We start from the raw sequence: 20719 nt of genomic DNA, 5'->3' as shown, positions 1-20719 counted from the left end.
TCAAGGGCACTTTGACAGGAACAAAAGCACATTCTCATCCTCTCAGAGCACGTCAGGGAATCACACAATTGACCTTTGCACTTCAAATGCATTTCTCTTAATATTTTGAGTGTTATTTGTAAGCAGTATGCATGGAGTCAGATTAAATAGTAGTTATATAGAAGGATTGATAACTGTATGTTGTTTCATGCCTGTTACTGTACTGAGATTGGATTTGCCTTTATTAGTCTCGCAGTGGAGAAATATAGATGTATGTAGATGTATAATCATGCAAGTATAACAGCGCCATACATTTTTTGTCCGGTTCGCAACTTTGTGTCTCATCAGTGTTAGAAACAAAAGCTTGTCAGCCTCAAAAGTATCTCAAGGTATCTGTACTGCTAATGTTTTATGCCATGTGACATCTAATGTTGTATTCGTATTAAATCGCTGATTAACTATTGCTGCTAACATGTTAATGTTTCTTAAAGCATTGCTTATACACAGGAAACAAGGATTAAAAACACCAACATATAGCGTTGCATTTGGGATAGATATTGGAGAACAAAATATGAATCACTCACGCGTCGTCCATTAAGCGTCTTTACTTTGTTTTGATTCTTATACGTGTGGGTGGTGGAAGTGCGTATTCCTTTAAGGGTGGTGTCAAAGCAGCAGGCGGGGAGGGGTGCGATTGTCCCTGCTCTGTGCTCCACGGAGGGGGGCTCACTCCGCGAATAAACAATTCCCACAGACTGGCCGCGCGCATCACACCTCCTTTCGGACTGTTTTGGTACGAAAAAAGAGTAGTTGAGGCATTTTTGGACTATGTTTTAATATCGAAAGCCCGACTCGCCATTTTTTTGTCTCGTGCCCGGAGTGACAAGACAGATGTGTGCCGTTTTCAATGGATTTGCTGCCCGTGTCGAATATTCATGCGCCTCTCCGACTGACTCTGCGCTGGACACCTCAGGTAGGAATGTAACACACGAGCGAAACAGTCACATACACCGGGATTTAAAGGAAAACAATACATGGTTGCTCACAACGGACGCGGTAGAACGGTTGTGCTTATTATAACGTATTTTATTGAGAGTAATCGATGTGTGTTGTTTGAGTGGCGTATGGCGGTAGAAGCATACTGATGGAGCAGCGCAAATAATGCTTATTTCATCACATAAAGCGGACGAAAGACGCTGTCTGCATCGCCGAACAATAAACTAGTCCCTGCCCATCGTATTTTTGTGTAAAATGTCAATACAAAAAAATTACAAGTGAATGATTTGTTAACTAGAAAAAAATGAAAGCAACGGCTGCGACTGGAACGCTGCTGTCACAAATTGATAATAGGATCTCTGAGCATCACCGTTGTTTGAACGTCAATGCCATCCCACCGAATGGTTGTTATTGGTCTTTTGAATGTGTATGCCTTTTTTTCTCGTGACTGCAGTTCATCGTTATCGGTCCAACATCACAGGCGCCCCCAAATATTTGTTTTTGCACAACGGTTAGGCGAAATGGGGTGGGGAGTGACATAATGAAATAAATGTGTTAAGATATAATGACATTGGATTTGTAATCGTCCTAGTCAAAAGTTACTCATACTGAATATTTTGGGGAGATTTTTGTTTTGTGTTTGTTCCAATTGATGTGTTTTTTGCCATTTTAAAAGTTTTTACATGCCTACTCTTTGTGGACTATTTAATGTAGTCCACAAAACTCAATAATTCGTGGTTTAGGTCATGAGCTGTCAATGTCCTCCGTTCTAACAAAAAAAAAATATGTTGGTTCTTTCTTGTATGATGAAGTGCATCCACCACTGTTTGTGTCATCATGACGTGTTGCCAGAGTTCAAAGTTTTCTGTTGTGTAAGTCACACAGCCTTTTACTGGCCTTTGCGTGGTGTGGTGTGTTTTCTTCAATGTCCTGTTGCTCCATTTGACTTTGGCAGGGAGCAGAGAAAAGGTCACACGCTGAGGTTTGCGACAAGTTACATTAAAGAAGGCAAAGTACATCGCAGTCTTTGGTTTGAAAAGGTCACATTTGAAAGCCTCCCAGCAGTGGCCTGATATTGAATGTACAAAGAAATTGTGTATTCAGTTCATGTGCCACCTTCCACAAACCTAATTTAGCATCAGTCAAGTTTCGAATAATGTAGAGAAGAGTCTTAAATTCTTTCAAAGCCGTGTCTGGGGCTCTCTACCATTTTGCCTTCCTTTTGTTGAGCATTTAAGCCGCTTAATTATTTGACCTGAAGATTTTCAAGGTTGTTCAATTTGCCCTTCGTCTTCACAAGAAGCAAACATCTCTCAATTCAAAGCCAAGCTTGCAAGTTGTACTCATGAGTGGTCTGTGGAGAGAGTATGTAGATGGGTCGGTTGAGTTATTGGCTATTAAAGTGAAAGTTGCTGATGAGTGATGTGCAGTAGCCTACAACAGAATCAAGAGGACATTCCATGAATTAACTTGGCTTTGTTTTTGCACGTGTGTTGTCATCGGGAATCACATTAATTTTAGCAGATCATTCCACAGGAAAATATGCCCCAAACCACAAATTAGAACACTTTTTAAACAAATGACAGTCAGAAGTGAAAGACACACACCCTAGAAAACATTGATGGGATGATGACCGAGTCACTCTTGGGGTGGCTAGTAATCTAATGCACAATCTACTAGAACAAGTGTCAGGGCATTTACTGCATTTTTTGATTTATTGCAAATCTGGGTACTGGCCAGCACTGTGTTTTGGCCACTAAACATTGTTCAAGGGCACTTTGACAGGAACAAAAGCACATTCTCATCCTCTCAGAGCACGTCAGGGAATCACACAATTGACCTTTGCACTTCAAATGCATTTCTCTTAATATTTTGAGTGTTATTTGTAAGCAGTATGCATGGAGTCAGATTAAATAGTAGTTATATAGAAGGATTGATAACTGTATGTTGTTTCATGCCTGTTACTGTACTGAGATTGGATTGGATTGGATTGGATTTGCCTTTATTAGTCTCGCAGTGGAGAAATATAGATGTATGTAGATGTATAATCATGCAAGTATAACAGCGCCATACATTTTTTGTCCGGTTCGCAACTTTGTGTCTCATCAGTGTTAGAAACAAAAGCTTGTCAGCCTCAAAAGTATTTCAAGGTATCTGTACTGCTAATGTTTTATGCCATGTGACATCTAATGTTGTATTCGTATTAAATCGCTGATTAACTATTGCTGCTAACATGTTAATGTTTCTTAAAGCATTGCTTATACACAGGAAACAAGGATTAAAAACACCAACATATAAAAATTTAGTCATCCCAAGGTGAAATTTTAGCTGGAATAAAACTACTTGTGTTCTGTAGCTCAGAATATTATTTTATAGCCAAGAACGTAGTTACGACGGCCTTATCTCACTCACGTATGGTGGTTCTGGCTCCTGTTGGTGCTTTTATCATGAACAGAAGGCAACCAAAGTCAATGGGACTCATTTTGATGACGAAGCAGCAACAGCTAAATGCGTTTTTACAGCTATCACTCTTGGAAGCAGGATGAGATGATGGAATGTGAGGAAAAAAAAGATGGTACAGAGCTACACAAGCCCTCGTGGCCTCCCTCCACTCACCTCCAGGCTGATCGTATGCATCACCTTGGCACAGTGAAAGGCCTCTCAATTATTTCCATTCATTGGTTGTGGTGGATTGAAATTGTCTTGAATTATTCAGACGTCATAGGACAACACACACACACACACGCACGCACACAGGCACACACACACACACACACACACACACGCACGCACGCACGCACACACACACACACACACACACACACACACACACACACACACACACACACACACACACACACACACACACACACACACACACACACACACACTTTTTTTTACATGTTTCAGACTTCACACTTGATGATCAAAAATCCAAATCAGGTATTTAACAAGTTTGATGGCACGATGCATAGTGGGCTTCAATACCTTACCATACCATCTCAAATTTGATGTAATAAAACACAGAACCATTGTAAAAACAAACACGATACATGGCACATGAGAGGATGGAATTCCAGTCAACTCAATGGCACTTTAAAACAACCATCCTGTATACAAAGTACTGTCAATGAAGCAGATATCACAAGTACTACAATAAAACAATACTTTTATAACGAAGACAATAGAAAGTACAAAAACAGTAAAACTAACTTTATAATGATAGTTGAGTTCTCAAAAAGAGTTGACATTAGGCTGGCTAGTATTATCCTTTGTGTTTTGGGTAGTTTATATTAATTTTTTTTCGGCGTCATGCTCTTCATACGTCTGCCAGGGCAGGGCAGCCCTTCTGTCATGGAGGTTCGGAGTTGCAGGACTTTGACCCTGTACATTTTCAATAGGGTTCAGATCTGGATATCATCCAGATTATTTCTGTGTAAGCTCTCAGTCGTACAGGAGTGGTCCATCGATGAGAAGGTTTCTTCAGCCGTCATCTGTACAAAAGTGAAGGTTTCGGACGTTTCGCCTCCTATCCAGGAGACTTCGTCAGCGAACTAAAGTCTGACTGGTCGTATCGGCCCCATTTATATATCCCTAATGTCCAGACCTAGTGGTGCCGGACACAGCTATGATAGGTCCCTACTCTCAGGTTGGGGGGGGAGCGGGACCCCCCCCTGTGGCCCCACTGATTGTTCCTACATTCCTGACTAACGATTGGCCTATTACCCCCACTCCCCCCGGTATCACCTCATCAGCATAACGACCCTCATCAGCATTGCGAAAGTTGCCTAACCTGTTTTGCCTGAGCAGGCTATGGTATGAACGATCCAAATTGAACCTCACACCACCAGACCGGTTTAATGAAGGATTTTGTTGTTTTATAAGAATCGCCTCTTTTACCCCCCTTTCAAACCATCTACGTTCTTTCGCTAAGATTTTAACCTCATTGTCGTCAAATGAGTGGTTAGTAGCTTTTAGGTGCAAATGTACTGCCGATTGAGGCCCACTAGTATTATCCCTGCGATGTTGATAAAGTCTTTTTTTGAGAATTTGTTGAGTCTCCCCAATGTACTGCTCTTTACAATTTTCATTCTTACAATGTATGGAATAAACTACATTACTTTGTTTTTCATTTGGTAGCCTATCTTTTGGATGCACTAATTTTTGCCTTAACGTGTTTATCGGTTTGAAATAAGTAGGAATTTTATGTTGCCAAAGGACTCTTTGTAATTTTTCAGAAACTCCTGCAATGTACGGTACTGCTACTCCTCTCCTTTTAGAATCTTGAGAATTATTGGTTTCGTTCGCTATTCTTTCTTTCTGACATTTGTTGAATGACCACTGAGGGTACCCACAGTTAGTGAGTGCTCTCCTGATATGTTTTGACCTGAGAGTAGGGACCTATCATAGCTGTGTCCGGCACCACTAGGTCTGGACATTAGGGATATATAAATGGGGCCGATACGACCAGTCAGACTTTAGTTCGCTGACGAAGTCTCCTGGATAGGAGGCGAAACGTCCGAAACCTTCACTTTTGTACAGATGACGGCTGAAGAAACCTTCTCATCGACATCCAGATTATTGCATTTGAGGTACACTCGTCTCCAACAGTTGCTCCCTGATTATGTGACCTCGATGAGCTGGAGCATTGTAGTCCATGGAGATGAAATTAGACCCATCAGTGTATTTATAATGTTACTCAAGTAAGGATGGAATGTGTGGTCAGGTACCCTTACCCTTAGGTCATCTATCACGCAGCCCATGCTGATGTAAACAGTTTTGAATGGTCTGACGTGACACTTCTAAATCTTTCAGTGACTCTGCCACTATCTCAGTATTTCTGTTGCAACGTGCCAATGACACTATGACACTCTATGGCACAGGTGTCAAAGTCAAGGCCCGGGGGTACAGAGCTACACAAGCCAGGAGTCATCTGTTGAATGGCCTTTAAACACCTGCAACCCCCCCCCCTCCCGCCCTCGTGGCCTCCCTCCACTCACCTCCAGGCTGATCGTATGCATCACCTTGGCACAGTGAAAGGCCTCTCAATTATTTCCATTCATTGGTTGTGGTGGATTGAAATTGTCTTGAATTATTCAGACGTCATAGGACAACACACACACACACACGCACGCACACAGGCACACACACACACACACACACACACGCACGCACGCACGCACGCACACACACACACACACACACACACACACACACACACACACACACACACACACACACACACACACACACACACACACACACACACACACTTTTTTTTACATGTTTCAGACTTCACACTTGATGATCAAAAATCCAAATCAGGTATTTAACAAGTTTGATGGCACGATGCATAGTGGGCTTCAATACCTTACCATACCATCTCAAATTTGATGTAATAAAACGCCAAATCTGGCCCTACGCATCATTTTATTCGGCCCACGAGAGCAAATCAAACTCCATGATGCTTGCTAAAGTCCGAACTAAAATTTCAAATTGTGCCATGTAAATCACACTAACAGATTTTTTCTACTTCAATTTTGAAAATTAGTTATTCATTAATTTGTTGTATGCTCTATATGTAATATGTGGAGGGCATTAAACATTCTAATGACTTCCCCAATTTCATAACAGCCATCGCGAGGAAACCGAAACGACAATGTGGCCTATGGCAAAAAATGAGTTTGACACCCTTGCTCGAAGGTAACCTTTCGTGAGAGATGAGACATCGCATTTGTAATGTTTCATGACAAAATCGTTCTCAACACACCCCAATAATATTGTCAAACATAAAATAGTCTGCCGTTTGTCATCGTTGGTGAGGAGGGGTCCAAATTGGGATAATAACAGAGCAATTATCTTTATTTTTCTACCAGATTTAAAGGACAACCGACGTCTCCGGATAAGTTGTGTCCATAATTTGTAAAATGGCTTCAAATCACTTCTAGCGTATAATTCCACCGCATATAGCCATATTTTACGTATTAAGACTCGCGCTGAATATTCAGGAAGTCTTGTTTTTGAGTTGGTGACGAGTCCGTACGTGACGTCACGAAATGAACCTGACCGAAAAAAAGACACATTGTAGCGGTCCTTCCATCACGTCAATGTATTTTGCTGTACTTGTTTGGTCTGGGGACCTCGTTCGTGTTGCACCAAAAAGCCGCCAGAAGAGGGCGTCCAAGCTCCATATAAATCGATGAGAAGGTTTCTAAAGTTCTTAGTTCGCTGACGAAGCCTCTTTGATAGGAGGCGAAACGTCCGAAACCTTCAAATTTGTACAGATGACGGCTGAAGAAACCTTCTCATCGATGGACCACTCCTGTATGACTGAGAGCTTACACAGACGTAAGCTCCATCTAAGGAATTTATCAGCCTGTGGAAACATAGGTGGCCACAGGAGATCGCCATTTTGTGCCTCTGATGTGAGAGGAGCTGACTCCTTTGCTGGCTTGCCTAGTATGTGGTCACATTAGGAGAGTGGAACCAAAGTGACTACCTCCCCTGCTTCTCTTTCCTGTCGCGGAGCTCCTGGCCTCCGGCTGTAGAGACACAGAGAGAGATCGGCTGTTATTTCACTGTGTCTTATTTTAACCAGTTTATGTGCCTGGAGTGAAGGGGAGAAGCTGGGGGCTAAGTGAAAATGCCACTCATTCCTGAAGAGTCCCTGGCCTCTTCAAGGTTAGTGGCTTGTCTTTTTAAGTTGAGGTATTGATGCATGAGGCTGTCTGGCGCTAAATTCAAAGTCCAAGGCTGTCACTTGGAAGCTGTCCCCTCCCTCACAACGCCACCTATCACCGGGCCCTGTCCTTCCCAATTTCTTTGCAGCTTGTCCTTTTGAGAACCTTGAGCAGCCCAGGCAAGGACATGGCGACTGGTGCAGTAAGCCGGCACAGGGGAGGGAGGCTTTACGTAACATTCTGCGTGAAACGTGGGCGTATGACTCCATTGACACCTTGACACAGAGCGGTGCAGTTCACAGCAGCAAATCCTTCAGCTAATGTCCCCCCCCCCCCCTCAACGTCACTCCAGGCTGGGGTGTGCCAAGAGGTGCGGGGGAGTACCACAGAGATCTGTGCAACTTAATTATATCTGTCTCTGTTAAAAGCTTTCATTTGAAATTAAATTTCCTCAGCAATCAACTAAAGAGTTTTCAGAATTTATGAATGAATGATGGATTATGTTGCTTTATTGGTGGTAAAGTTGCGCCATCAGGCTTTATTTCCAATCTGTAACAGAGTGAAATTGGGTAAAATTCAGAAATCAAAGTTTCTTGAACCTGTCATTTAACACAATAAGAGTACAGGATTTCTTTACACACACACACCACACACACACACACACACACACACACACACACACACACACACACACACACACACACACACGCACGCACGCACGCACGCACGCACGCACGCACGGCCAAATCTGGCCCTACGCATCATTTTATTCGGCCCACGAGAGCAAATCAAACTCCATGATGCTTGCTAAAGTCCGAACTAAAATTTCAAATTGTGCCATGTAAATCACACTAACAGATTTTTTCTACTTCAATTTTGAAAATTAGTTATTCATTAATTTGTTGTATGCTCTATATGTAATATGTGGAGGGCATTAAACATTCTAATGACTTCCCCAATTTCATAACAGCCATCGCGAGGAAACCGAAACGACAATGTGGCCTATGGCAAAAAATGAGTTTGACACCCTTGCTCGAAGGTAACCTTTCGTGAGAGATGAGACATCGCATTTGTAATGTTTCATGACAAAATCGTTCTCAACACACCCCAATAATATTGTCAAACATAAAATAGTCTGCCGTTTGTCATCGTTGGTGAGGAGGGGTCCAAATTGGGATAATAACAGAGCAATTATCTTTATTTTTCTACCAGATTTAAAGGACAACCGACGTCTCCGGATAAGTTGTGTCCATAATTTGTAAAATGGCTTCAAATCACTTCTAGCGTATAATTCCACCGCATATAGCCATATTTTACGTATTAAGACTCGCGCTGAATATTCAGGAAGTCTTGTTTTTGAGTTGGTGACGAGTCCGTACGTGACGTCACGAAATGAACCTGACCGAAAAAAAGACACATTGTAGCGGTCCTTCCATCACGTCAATGTATTTTGCTGTACTTGTTTGGTCTGGGGACCTCGTTCGTGTTGCACCAAAAAGCCGCCAGAAGAGGGCGTCCAAGCTCCATATAAATCGATGAGAAGGTTTCTAAAGTTCTTAGTTCGCTGACGAAGGCGAAACGTCCGAAACCTTCAAATTTGTACAGATGACGGCTGAAGAAACCTTCTCATCGATGGACCACTCCTGTATGACTGAGAGCTTACACAGACGTAAGCTCCATCTAAGGAATTTATCAGCCTGTGGAAACATAGGTGGCCACAGGAGATCGCCATTTTGTGCCTCAGAATATTCAAATATGTGCCAAAAAGCCTTGTGATTCGTCGTTTATACTGAATGATGTCTATGTTGCCCTAGTTACATAAATGGAATTGCGCAAGAAGTCTTTGGCCAAAAGCTAGAACAATGGGTCACACGGAAAACTGAGAGAGAGGGGTCACACAATAGAGACACAGAGAGAGATCGGCTGTTATTTCACTGTGTCTTATTTTAACCAGTTTATGTGCCTGGAGTGAAGGGGAGAAGCTGGGGGCTAAGTGAAAATGCCACTCATTCCTGAAGAGTCCCTGGCCTCTTCAAGGTTAGTGGCTTGTCTTTTTAAGTTGAGGTATTGATGCATGAGGCTGTCTGGCGCTAAATTCAAAGTCCAAGGCTGTCACTTGGAAGCTGTCCCCTCCCTCACAACGCCACCTATCACCGGGCCCTGTCCTTCCCAATTTCTTGCAGCTTGTCCTTTTGAGAACCTTGAGCAGCCCAGGCAAGGACATGGCGACTGGTGCAGTAAGCCGGCACAGGGGAGGGAGGCTTTACGTAACATTCTGCGTGAAACGTGGGCGTATGACTCCATTGACACCTTGACACAGAGCGGTGCAGTTCACAGCAGCAAATCCTTCAGCTAATGTTCCCCCCCCCCCCCTCAACGTCACTCCAGGCTGGGGTGTGCCAAGAGGTGCGGGGGAGTACCACAGAGATCTGTGCAACTTAATTATATCTGTCTCTGTTAAAAGCTTTCATTTGAAATTAAATTTCCTCAGCAATCAACTAAAGAGTTTTCAGAATTTATGAATGAATGATGGATTATGTTGCTTTATTGGTGGTAAAGTTGCGCCATCAGGCTTTATTTCCAATCTGTAACAGAGTGAAATTGGGTAAAATTCAGAAATCAAAGTTTCTTGAACCTGTCATTTAACACAATAAGAGTACAGGATTTCTTTACACACACACACGCACACACACACACACACACACACACACACACACACACACACACACACACACACACACACACGCACGCACACACGCACGCACGCACGCACGCACGCACACACACACACACACACACACACACACACACACGCACACACACACACGCACACACACACAAAATACTGTAGTTTGATATAACTCGTATCATATTGAACCCCCAAATCCTAGTTCACATAGAGTGATGATCTGGGTTGTTGCCGAGCAACAAGAAATAGTTTTTTTTCCACGCACTATTTTCCGCGCACTATATACAGTACAATTATACAGGGCTTTGTTGAGAATCGGATTATCGCAGAGTGATCCTTTTTATTAGTTTTGGAGTTTTGTTTATTCTCGAATAATTCTCACTTTTTTAAAATTAATTTTCGGTTTTTGTTCACTTTAAAACTGGTATTGCATCCTACTTTTGGATTGGATTGGATTGGATTGGATTTGCCTTTATTAGTCTCACAGTGGAGAAATTTACATTTCACAGCAGCAAAGTGATGAAAGGAATGAAAGTAGAAAAACAAAATACATGAGCTGCTGGAAAGGCAGCCACTCTCGGGGCGCCATCTTGAAGTCAAAAGAACAAAAAAAACTAAAACAAAGACACAAAGAGACATTCATTCTTCAGGACTTGCTGTACCCTCTTTGTGATGACATGACATGAAGCAGTTCTAGATGAAAGAGGAGAGGATCATTACTTATTTGCATGTACACATTTCTCAAATTAATTACAAAAGTTCTTATATATTTTAATGTTCCATTTAATTTTCTTTGTGGCTTCTGTGATGACGGATGTCTTCTATTTAAACAAAATATAGATCAGCATGTTGGTCCAGTGGTTTCCGTGTCGATCTCAGTTCTTCGAAACTGGGTTCACATCTCTGGCTGAACTGTGTGCAGTTTGCATGATTATCACTGTGTGGGTTTTCTCCAGGTACTTCGATTTCTGCCCAATTGTACCTAGTTGTGAGGATGGATGGTTGTTCATTTCACAGATGACGGCTGAAGAAACCTTCTCATCGATGGACGAGGTGCAATCGGAAGGTTTCTCTACCAGTGTGATGAGTCTGCTGCTGCTGCAGTAAGACAAGGGAAAGGTTTCTGTTGCCACAAGAAGGCTCATGTCACCGCCGTGACAGAGTGGGCAGGTTCCAAGGGGAATGAGGACAGAGTCGCCCAGAAATGGGGGGCGAGGGGTGGAAGTGCTGTTGCGCTGCCCTGCAAAGGGACTACATTTTAAGTATCAAGTCTGGAATAATGCAGTACAAAATCCAGAGAATATTCAAATATGTGCCAAAAAGCCTTGTGATTCGTCGTTTATACTGAATGATGTCTATGTTGCCCTAGTTACATAAATGGAATTGCGCAAGAAGTCTTTGGCCAAAAGCTAGAACAATGGGTCACACGGAAAACTGAGAGAGAGGGGTCACACAATAGAGACACAGAGAGAGATCGGCTGTTATTTCACTGTGTCTTATTTTAACCAGTTTATGTGCCTGGAGTGAAGGGGAGAAGCTGGGGGCTAAGTGAAAATGCCACTCATTCCTGAAGAGTCCCTGGCCTCTTCAAGGTTAGTGGCTTGTCTTTTTAAGTTGAGGTATTGATGCATGAGGCTGTCTGGCGCTAAATTCAAAGTCCAAGGCTGTCACTTGGAAGCTGTCCCCTCCCTCACAACGCCACCTATCACCGGGCCCTGTCCTTCCCAATTTCTTGCAGCTTGTCCTTTTGAGAACCTTGAGCAGCCCAGGCAAGGACATGGCGACTGGTGCAGTAAGCCGGCACAGGGGAGGGAGGCTTTACGTAACATTCTGCGTGAAACGTGGGCGTATGACTCCATTGACACCTTGACACAGAGCGGTGCAGTTCACAGCAGCAAATCCTTCAGCTAATGTTCCCCCCCCCCCCCTCAACGTCACTCCAGGCTGGGGTGTGCCAAGAGGTGCGGGGGAGTACCACAGAGATCTGTGCAACTTAATTATATCTGTCTCTGTTAAAAGCTTTCATTTGAAATTAAATTTCCTCAGCAATCAACTAAAGAGTTTTCAGAATTTATGAATGAATGATGGATTATGTTGCTTTATTGGTGGTAAAGTTGCGCCTTCAGGCTTTATTTCCAATCTGTAACAGAGTGAAATTGGGTAAAATTCAGAAATCAAAGTTTCTTGAACCTGTCATTTAACACAATAAGAGTACAGGATTTCTTTACACACACACACGCACACACACACACACACACACACACACACACACACACACACACACACACACACACACACACGCACGCACGCACGCACGCACGCACACACACACACACACACACACACACACACACACACACACACACACACACACACACGCACACACACACACACGCACACACACACAAAATACTGTAGTTTGATATAACTCGTATCATATTGAACCCCCAAATCCTAGTTCACATAGAGTGATGATCTGGGTTGTTGCCGAGCAACAAGAAATAGTTTTTTTTCCACGCACTATTTTCCGCGCACTATATACAGTACAATTATACAGGGCTTTGTTGAGAATCGGATTATCGCAGAGTGATCCTTTTTATTAGTTTTGGAGTTTTTTTTATTCTCGAATAATTCTCACTTTTTTAAAATTAATTTTCGGTTTTTGTTCACTTTAAAACTGGTATTGCATCCTACTTTTGGATTGGATTGGATTGGATTTGCCTTTATTAGTCTCACAATGGAGAAATTTACATTTCACAGCAGCAAAGTGATGAAAGGAATGAAAGTAGAAAAACAAAATACATGAGCTGCTGGAAAGGCAGCCACTCTCGGGGCGCCATCTTGAAGTCAAAAGAACAAAAAAAACTAAAACAAAGACACAAAGAGACATTCATTCTTCAGGACTTGCTGTACCCTCTTTGTGATGACATGACATGAAGCAGTTCTAGATGAAAGAGGAGAGGATCATTACTTATCTGCATGTACACATTTCTCAAATTAATTACAGAAGTTCTTATATATTTTAATGTTCCATTTAATTTTCTTTGTGGCTTCTGTGATGACGGATGTCTTCTATTTAAACAAAATATAGATCAGCATGTTGGTCCAGTGGTTTCCGTGTCGATCTCAGTTCTTCGAAACTGGGTTCACATCTCTGGCTGAACTGTGTGCAGTTTGCATGATTATCACTGTGTGGGTTTTCTCCAGGTACTTCGATTTCTGCCCAATTGTACCTAGTTGTGAGGATGGATGGTTGTTCATTTCTGTGTGCTCTGTGATTGGCTGGCAACCAGTTTAGGGTGTCCCCTGCCTACTGTCTGAGACGGAAGGCTGCAATAAGCTCTAACAACCTTTCCGACTCTTGTGAGAAGAAGCAAATCGAAAAATGGTTGGATGGAGAAAAGCTGTATTAAACAATTCGTTGTACTAAGTTCATCCTGTCTACTTGATATCTAATTTAAAGCAGATTCTTTACTTACCTGTCAGATCTGACAGGTAAGTCGCGTCCTCATAGCAACACCAGCTGAAAATGGCGCGTCACAATAACATCCGTGACACTCTGGCGAAGGCGGAAGTAGACGCCGAAACATGTCAGGTATTTGAACACCTACACTGTCTGTAAGTAAAGAATCTGCTTTAAATTAAAAATGTATTAAACAATTGTTGACTGTGATATTTGCCAACTATTGTTTTCCAATATTGCAAAAAGCCACCATGAGGGTTTCATTTATCAATCAACTGATTTGATATCAGGAACGAGTTAAGTTTGTTTAAACTTAAATATCTCGACTGTGCTAAAGGGTGATTTAAACAGTATGTAACTATGACAACAGAGCATCAAAAATGTATTTTTGGATGAGTGAGGCAGTATAAACACTTATATTGTTTTCACAATGTCAGCAGTTACGACAGTTATGTCATAGGGTGCATGAGAGGGTTCAACATGGATGTTTTGTGTTTAATGCAATTCACATTTTTACATTATTGAAAGCACTTTCTTTTATTTCTGCCACGGAACATGTATTAATCTAAAAACAAAATCATAACTATAAATACAAATGATATGCCTGAGCTGGGGAGGAGGTTTTTTTGATTGTCCTTTACCTTCGGGAGACAGCATGTTGGAGTTCATTTTGGATTGGATTTGAATGTGCCTTTATTAGTCTTTTGAATAGCACTGTAGATGCGCAAAGCAGATATTTTCTAATTGAAATTGTTTTTGTGCCCAGAAAGTAATGGTAAATATATGGGGACTGGTTAAGTCAAATGGATCATATATTTGTTCCTCAGAGTCCTTGACACACTTTCTCCATTTTCCTCTGTAGAAGTAGCGCGTAACTTTAGCATCTACTGTAGTGCCTTATCTTTGGAAAACATTTATATATCTATATATTATATTTGGAAAACTTTTTCATTCATTGAAGGTGTGCTTTATATATGGAAAAAAGTTTGAAAATACACCATTCATGGGGGTGTGCCTTATACTCCGGTGTGGAGAATACGGTAATTTTAATTTTTTAAATATACTTTGGTAGTTGGTAGTATATATATATATATATATATATATATATATATATATATATATTATATATATTATATATATATATATATATATATATATATATATATATATATATATATATATATATATATATAATTGCGGTCATATATATATATATCAACGAATCCCTGATTAAAATTATTGTTTTTGCACTGTTCATTTAAATAAGAATGATCTGTGTTTGTGAACGAAGTAGCAATTGGAAATAAACAAACAGAATTGTTTCTGTCAATGTTATTTTGATCAAAACCTAATTGAAAAGAAATTGTCATATCAACATGTGATTTGCATTTTTCATATCGCTTCATTTCCTCAACAAGCACTTCACAGAGCGAGCCGTCACCGGCAGTACTGCATAGCGACATTTGTGAGACTGCAGTTTTATTTATTTGTTTGTCGTAAGGTTTGCTGGCTTCAACTGTCACATGTGGCACTTTTTGGGTGAGTTCTTTTTAAATCGTTAGGTTTGTTTCCACACTGTAGCTGGCTCATGCAGTTGAAACATTTTTGTTAATGATTGACAAATGACAAATATCCTATAGTGTTCTATTGTTTGTAATGGGCCAGTGAAATTGTCACAGTACTAAATTACAATGATGGAGTAATTCAGGTACAAATTCAGTTACTGTTAGAAGTTAGTTACTATTACTGTTGTCAAAATTAATTTGCACAACACATCTTATTCTATTCATATACCTTCAAAGGATTGTGACTTTTTATCGTAACCAGTTTGTCACACCAAGTGACCCTTCAATTAGTTCTGCATTTGTTTTGCTTTTATAAACCATTAACCCACTTAGAAATCCATCATTGAGGTGACAATACTCAGTATGGTCATTCCAGCGCAGCGTAAACAGACAGAGTCCGCTTTCCCCTAAACTGCATTCGAAAGGGAGGCCATTTGAGGAAGAGATGACGAGCACAGCGCCGATGACTTGAGCCAGCCATATGACCTATTACTTAGGCAAAATGGACTGGTGACCAGAAGATCGCTGGCTCATACTCTACTCACACTCTGCCCTTGAGCAAAGACAATTAACCTGGATTCCTCCAGTAAATATCCAGCTGTAGCAAGGAGGGGGTGCAAGAATGATCACCGTGTAAGTGACTTTGAATGAAAGTGTCCACTAAGCAGGAAGATTAAAACAGATAATCAAATTAGAGCTTATGATTTGAAGCGATGAAAGCGGGACGGAACATGTGGACCGCAGTCACTCGTCCAACCGTTTCCACTGTCTTAATTGCGGTCTTTCACACTTGCAATGTACTGACTTTTTTTCGTTTGGCAAGTGTGTGTCCTTGACCTTATTCTTCAAGAGGCTTTCGAAGTAGCTGTCCACAAGGAGATCCAATCATGTGGCACCCTTCACTCCTTTAAGCTTTCCTTGACCTTGTATGCATATTAAGGATAAAGAGGAGGAGACCCTTGTGATGAGCAGGTTCACTGCTGTCAGTCAATTGAGTAATCAGTCCCAAAGTCACAAAAGGGTGGGTGGAGGTCATGCCAGACATTTAACAGGATGTCCAACAAACCCAGCCCTTGTGTCTTATTGGGGAATTCTGGGCTATAAAAGTTGATTTTACTGACGGGTTTACCTGATGAGGATCAATCATGTTTTAAGGAAATGTTTTGTTTGATGTCCTCGGCGATGCATATTGTGAGCTGTCTTTTTTGAGCTGACTTGCGTAATTTGTTGCCCGCCCACAGCTGCTGGGCAGTTTAAATCCGGCTGGCTCACTGTCCCAACGTGGATCGTGCTCCAGTCTCAGGTTGAGAGTATTTTTAAGATTGCCACGTTAACATGTCTGTCCCTTTTATATTCACTATATGGCTGGCTGAATCGGGATGTGGCCAAACAGGATTGCATCAATGTCCTTCACCCTCAGAATACAGTTAACCTCTAAAGTTGAATGGTCTGCCAGTCGTATAGTTGAGGGTGTGACTTCCAGGAGATATGCCTCGAAAGTCACACACAAACCCAAAATTCAAACCATACAGTACAGACACTCCCCACCTTATAAATGAGATACGTTCTGAGCGGTCGTTCGTAAGGTGATTTTGATTGTAAGATGCTTCAGTGCTGTATTTTGTATGGAATGTATGTTTAAGTCAAACACTGAACGGGGAAGTATAAAACACAGACGCTCAAACAGTCGTAAAATAAATTCACATCAACTGTAGTACAATGACTTAATTACTTGGGTCTTCATTCAATAAGCCGTTACTGAAGCAGCCATTTCTTTTTGTAATGCATCGCGTCCTCCTGGAGCATCAACTGGGAAAAGCCAATCGTCAGCGAGTTCAGTGGATCGCGGCCTGAACTCGTTGGCGCTTGTCCGAGATTCGTTTGACTAATTTTTGCTGTATTTAGCTGACTGAGTTGCAGTTTTTTTGAATAGTCTGGTGAAGGGTGCGATTTATACTCTGAGATGGCTTATGTGTGAAATTATTAACACGCTATTTTCATATTTAATCTCAAGAGGGTGTGTGTGTGTGTGTGTGTGTGTGTGTGTGTGTGTGTATATATATATATATATATATATATATATATATATATATATATATATATATATATATATATATATATATATATATATATATATATATATATATATATATATATATATATATATATATATATATATATATATATATATATATATATATATATATATATATATATATATATATATATATATACTGATACCAAAGAGATGACATAAATTACCCTCACTTGGTTTCCTAACAGGAAATATAAGACGCTAAAACTTGTTCAATGTTACTGGGATCATGATATCAGAGTTGCACACGTGTGGCCACTTGCTTGGTAAAAGAGGAACGGCCATACTTTTATAACAGTATTTACACGTCTCGGGCCAGGAGTGGCGAGGAGCCAGACGAATGTGGTTTATTCAGGGCCTCTCATTCTAATCCACCTTTTCTCCCATTCAGTGGTGACCTTGGTGCTTATGAGTAGGCGTGGCTTGACCTACATCTACCCCTTTTAACTGGAACGACAAACCCCAACCAACCTCGGGTAAATAAATAGACCAGGCACCTTGAATACTTTTTTAATAGTCATTTTGTATGCATCTGGCCTTTTTTGTTCCACAATGTATGATACAACAAAGCTTTTCAGCATCTTTGGCACAAGTGAAAAGTGGAACACCAGGCTCCATCGCTCGTCGCAGTGGCAACAAACAAGTCTGTGTGCACCAGGTCACCATTAGCACGCATGGGCTTAACACTGCGCTGGTGAGGCTTTAGTGGCAGGTCGACCTTCCTTTGGGTTGTAAAGCAGCATGTCGAACTGCTGTGAATGCATTCTACATACGGAAATGTGTGTCCTCACCAGCTTCTGGTGGAATGAAAGTACTCACACAGGTAACCTATAAGACACTACAGTGCTCACATAATGAACGCTAATATTCAAAATAGTGTTCTGCAATAATTGGGTATTGATGTAAACAGTGATGAGTCACATATTATTTAAAGTTGACATCAAGTCACAAATGCTCTTTAGCATGATATGCTCTATGTAGCCATAGTGGATTCAACATGGTGTTCAGATACAGTAGATACTCTGTTTGTGGAATATTAAATAAGTAGACAAATACAGAACAGGAGGAGATTGGTCTGGAAAAAAAGTGATTTTTTACGTTTTTCAGATCCACAGGGGACGGTTTTCAACTGCTGTTTAATGTTGCATAGTTTTTTTTTGTCATGGCTAAAGATGTGTGAATATTCAATTATATTAGTGTATTAGTGGGCATTTTTTGAAGATATTCACACAATAGGAAGTTTGGAAAAATACCATTTGCATAAAGGCCAGCCCTCCTCTTTCCACTCTCCATGAAATGATAACGTACATTCTCCTGAAAAAATGACTCTATATCTTAACTTTGATTAGTTGTTTATTTTACTCAAGTCAGGAAACAAAATATGAGCTTAATTTGTTTCCCCAACATTTTTTTATTCTCTTTCACATGGAAGATCTGATTATTCTTGTTGTTGTCCACTGCTGCAGTGACACAGAAAAGATAGCAGATGTGAAGGTAAAACAAGCTTGAGGAGAAAAAAATAAACATCAAATAAAAGATCAGATAAAGGCCAATGTCTGATTTTTAAACTTCAAATTTCCTATACAAAACAATGACTATTCTCAATGGAGACAGCAACCCTGGCTTTTATTCACATGAATATGTAAAAACATGTGTGAGTCTTGAAATGCTGTGTGATGTTTGACAAAATTTAGACATGGACATGTTAAAGTGATAAAAAACATTTCGAGAACACCGAAACTTTTGTTCATATTTGGAGATGTGGAAAAATGTGAAGATAACAGTTGTATTTGGGTGACAAATCTCTCCCATAGAAAAGTCTAACTGTTTTCATCAATCTTAGGGCACTGCCATTTTGCTACATGCTGTCAACTGAAAATGACAGTCTCTCTTTTCAGCTTCAATCATTTGACATTTGCAGTCTGTTTCTCCATATACCTCACTCTTTTTTAAGCTAAATCAGCCATCTTTGGTGTTCATATTTGCACAGCTAGTACATTTGCATAGAATTCACAACAGGTACAATAGGAATGGGATTAATATGATTTTCCACCTTCCTGGAATACAGTACAAAGGCTGAGGTAATTTGCAAACATCACATGATCAAACCCAAAAAAACAAGTGAGCTGTGACGGTAGTTACCTGAGGCCTTTCATGTTATTTTCAATCGACAGCAAGTGGCTAAATTGCATCCACCTCTGGGGGTGCAATCGAATGGCTTTCATCTTCGACAAACACAAGAAGAATTAGGACATTGTTACACTAATGGGGTCGCATAGAACATACTGTATTGGCGTAAAGGAAAATCTTGACTTGACAACAAGGTTGCATACTTTACACAGCAGATCTTCATTACAATGATCACTTTATCCTTTTCAAATGTAAAGGGTATTTAATAAGAGGTGAACACTAAGTTGGCCCCCACTGAGTGATGATTTTTGTCTGGGACATTACTTTCAGTAAGCAGTCAAAGGTGTGAGCTGATTAGTAATTACACTGTGCTGAAGTGAGAAAGCGTGCAATTAAAGATAACATTTAGCAGATTATAGAATTGCAACATTCCCATTTTATGTTTGAAAGCAGTTGCCATTGGAAGAGATCCATGTTAATGCATGGAGGGATTATAAAAGCAATGCATTAGCAAGTGCACACTTAATGAGTGTGAGGTTTGCATGAGAGATGTGCATGATCAGAGATATATACCATGAGCTGACCAAGCCTCACACAGAGGCATTCAAACGGGGCCAGGCACCAGGACAGGCTTCGGCACAACTATACTACCACCCCTAATAAGCCCTTCTAACCAAGACGCTCGTAATTTGTCCCTCTGGAATGACATACTTGAAAAACCCAGATGTCTACCAATAGTGGTGTACATAGATTATGTGTTTAACCATTTTAGGGACAGTGGTTACGCCAGTGGACACCTTATCGTGTTATCGGGTCGCAGGGTGTAAGGGTTACATAAGGCAGATGATCCCTTTCACCACTCTGAGCAGGCAATATGAGGTCGAAGAGATGAAGAAACAAATTAGGAGTTGATTAAATGGGTGTTTAACCTCAGCAACACTTGTATTGAGGCATTGGAGGGATTTCTCCAACAGGCCATCTGATAAGGGTCAGACCTATTCCAAAAGGCCACAAGGACTTATCATTCAAAAGATCTTGGAGCCTGCCTTTTAAACTCCTGTTCTTTCTTTGTCTTCCTCACTCTTTCTCTTGCATGTAATGCCCCCCTCCATCATGCTCAGT

At 40.9% G+C, this 20719-nt stretch overlaps 1 protein-coding gene across 1 annotated transcript in view; it reads left to right on the top strand.

Moving 5' to 3' along the window:
* Positions 1–707: 707 nt before the first annotated feature.
* The window catches only part of nrip1b (nuclear receptor interacting protein 1b), a 55600-nt gene continuing 35588 nt past the window's right edge, over positions 708–20719 (top strand). Inside the window, exon 1 of the mRNA XM_089017227.1 lies at positions 708–952. The gene's annotated coding sequence lies outside the window, so the exon portion shown is untranslated. The remainder of the gene's footprint in view (positions 953–20719) is intronic.

The sequence above is a fragment of the Hippocampus bargibanti genome, linkage group LG16, assembly GCF_051943395.1.
Source record: "Hippocampus bargibanti isolate YZ-2025 linkage group LG16, ASM5194339v1, whole genome shotgun sequence".
Classification (NCBI taxonomy): Eukaryota; Metazoa; Chordata; class Actinopteri; order Syngnathiformes; family Syngnathidae; genus Hippocampus; species Hippocampus bargibanti.
This window is presented reverse-complemented; position numbering and strand designations above follow the sequence as displayed.